The following is a 3,475-nucleotide window of genomic DNA, read 5'->3' on the forward strand; positions in this document are numbered from 1 at the left end:
GGCCTCAGCTTTGCAGGACAGGAAGGGACGCAGCCTGCCTCAGCTTACTTCTGAATGCCACATGTGCAGGACAGGACGTAATTGTACTGGACTGAGTAGTGTCCCTTCAAATTCCTGTCCACCTGGAACCTGTGAAGATTATCTTACTTGGAAATAGGATCTCTGCAGATGTAATTAAGGTAAAATGAGGTCATACTAGATTAGGGTAGGCCCTAACCCAATGACTGGTGTTCTTATGAGGCAAATTTGGACACCGACACAGAAGACACAGAGGAGACCACCGTGTGAAGACAGACACATGTGAAAGAAGGCAGTATGAAGACAGGCAGAGCCTGGAGTGATGCAGCTCCAAGTCAAGGACTCCAAAGATTGCCAGGAGGAAGCGAGGAAGCGTCCTCCCCTAGAGACTCTGGAGAGACCGTGGCTCTGCCAACACCTTGATTTTAGACTTCTGACCTCCAGAACTGTGAGAGAACGAATTTCTGTTGCTTAAAGCTCCTTGGTTTGTGGTGATTTGTTACAGCAGCCTTGGGAAACTGAGGCAGTGACCAAAACCTGTGTTCAGGCTGCATGCAACAAACTGCGTGTCAGTCCGTTTCTTTTACTTAAAACAAAATTCACAGAACTGGGTAATATATAAAGAAAATGAAGTTTATTGCTTTCAGTTTCAGAGGCTGGGGAGTCCAAACTCAAGAGAACACATTTGATAAGGCCTCAGTGGTGGCGACAGTGACCCAGGGGTCTCACATAGCAGAAAATGGAGGAGAGAGAGAAAGCGAGCTCCTCATGCACGCTACTTTTAAAGCCCTCAGAACCACGCCCATGACCACCATTTTTAATCCATTCACTATGGCATAGATTACAATCTAATTAATTAATCAATCAAATTAATGATTAAAGTCATTAGATTACAATCCGATCATCTCTTCAAGGCCTCACCTTGCAATTACCATAATAGGATTTCCCACCCTCTTAACAGTCACTGTAGGGATCAAGCTACTAATACATAACACCTGGGGGACACAATCCATATCACTGTGCATGCTGGTGGGTGGCAGAGGGGGACCACAGGCAGGGAGTCTGTGTGGAGGAGGAGCCATGTCTCAGTCTTGTCTGATATTTGGGCAGGAGACCCAAAGAGCAGATCTGAAACTGGGGGCTCAGTGTGGCCCCTGGTAGAACTGGCTTTAATGGCTCAAGTTTTCCCGTGTCTACTTCCTCTAGCTTGCCAGGAACTGGTGCTGCATATGGTAGGCGCCACTTCCGTGCTTAGTGTATTTGGATGCGCTGTGCATGTGAAGAAGCAGACGCTGTGATTGGCTGGCCGGGCGGGAGGGAGCTAGCCCAGCTTTGTTTACAAAACGATTCAGAGGCTGCTGCTCTTGCTGAGCTGGCACAGAGGCTCAGGCCTCTGAAAGTGTCAATAGACATGATGCTCACTGTGGTCACATGTAAGCCCATAATCCTACTCCAGAAACTGTGGCTTGATACCGAGCTTGACCCCGCAGGAATGAACTCCCTTGGCTCTCGCCAGTGGCCAGAGCCACAGAGGACAGGGACGAGTCTCTCAAGCTCACCATGTCGTGCTTACCGTGTCCTGGCCATGCTTGGTGTGGAAATCAGTGGTCAACTCCTGGGGCTGGCGGCTCGGCTGAAGTGAAGTTGACAGGCCTTAGGACCACCCACCCAACAGCTGTCACTTCCTGTTAGGAGCTGGCCAGTCCTGGGCAGGGGTCCCTCTTTGAGGAACTAGAGTGACCAGTCCACTGAAACCCCTTCAGGCGTGAGTAAACTCTACAGTAGTCTGTCTGGCCCCTTCCCTTGGGCCCAGCGTAAGTCTCTTCACTCGGCACTGTGGGTGAGGGGATGTCACAGAGCCACACTGAACTGGAACTAGGTCCTTCCATTCCCACAGAGCCTGACCGCTGAGCCTCTGAACCTGGCACCATTCACCACTGGCCCTCCACGGCCCCTCGGTCAGCTCCCCCAACTGCAAGGCCTTCGGGTGCTGGGTGGGGAATGGTCTGGAGCCATCAGAGTTTGCAGTGAGTGGGGCCATCCACAGCCTGACACTGAAAGCTCTGCCTCTCTGAGTGTCCACCCTGCCTGCTCCAGGCAGCCATCAACCCACACAGAGAGAGCAGCACCGGGATGTGCCTGCTGTCCAGCCAGGGCCACCATCCAGGGGACACGGTGGTATAGCTCTGTTGCCTTCCTCTCTTTCCCGGGATATGCTCAGCTGGACAGTTGCTGAGCTAGGGAACTGAGCCTGACTGTCCACCTCAGCCTAATGCTGGCTGTTAAACTCATCACACAGTACGTTGACACAATGCCCAGGTGGCAGCTGGGCATGAAGGCCAGCTGGGCTTGAAGGTCCCCAAAGAGCAGCCAGACTTTGCTGTCTTGTTTGTGACTGGTGGGAGGGCTGGAGCCTCAGGGCCCACCCACCTAGCACATGAGGGTGAGCCACGTTCCAGACATGTTGCACTGTTGGGGTCACGGGACACCAGAGCTCAATGGGTGGGTGCTCTCTAGCGGGGCCCACGACACCAGCTTGGCCAGAACAGGCCTGAGACTGGGACTTTCCGGGAGAAGTGGCCAACCTCATGGCTTCCTGAGAGGAACAATGCCCACAGGAAGGGAGACACTGGACCCCCGCCATAGACAGCATGTCCTGTCCGCGGCCCACGCCAGTTTCAAAACACATGCTGCTGGCCCAAATTAAACCTGCTTCCTGTCCATGTGGACTCTCAGCTGCAGGCTCTTGGGCTGAGCAGTGCTTCTTGGAATGGCCCAACTCCCTGTCCTATGGAGTTCAAGACTCGCATTCAGTCTTAGCTACAAGGTCTAAAGCCGAGTCATGCCGGAGTGAGGCCACAACATCAGCTCAGGGACTGGCCCTGCACGAGGCCTGCCCAGCTCCCTGGGAACCTGCTTCTAGTTCTCCAGCGGATGTCTGTCTGCAGAACTGTCTGCTTCAGAATCTCTGGGTCCCCGGGATGAAGTAGCATCTCAGAAGCTGAACTCTGGTGGAAGTGCAAAGGCCAGGACAGCTTTGTCAGTGGGAATCGGGCAGGGCTGTCTGATGGCAGAGCTGAAAAGTCCTCAGGGCCGTCCAAGCCTAAACCAGTCTTCATTCTGGGGAGAAGGGAGGTGCGATCTGGAGAGGGAAAGGGTCCTCTTTCTTTACAGGTCTTGGCTGGGCAGTTACTGGCCCCATGACTCCCACTGGGCCTGGGCCTCTAGTCCCTGTGCCTCAGTTTACATAGTGGGAAAGAATGACCAGAATCCTTTTCCTCTGCCCTGCTCTACTGAGCAGCAGCCTGGGAAGCCAGGTCAGAGCCTTAGCAGACCCTGGGGTCCTTCAAGGGCAGCTTCCATTGTTTTAAAGAACAATTTCCTCCACCCCTGCCTCTACCATCTCCCATCAGCCCAGGCACAGAAAGGAACATCACTTTTGCTGGAATGAGCCACA

Source organism: Cynocephalus volans, chromosome 14 (genome assembly GCF_027409185.1).
Source record: "Cynocephalus volans isolate mCynVol1 chromosome 14, mCynVol1.pri, whole genome shotgun sequence".
Classification (NCBI taxonomy): domain Eukaryota; kingdom Metazoa; phylum Chordata; class Mammalia; order Dermoptera; family Cynocephalidae; genus Cynocephalus; species Cynocephalus volans.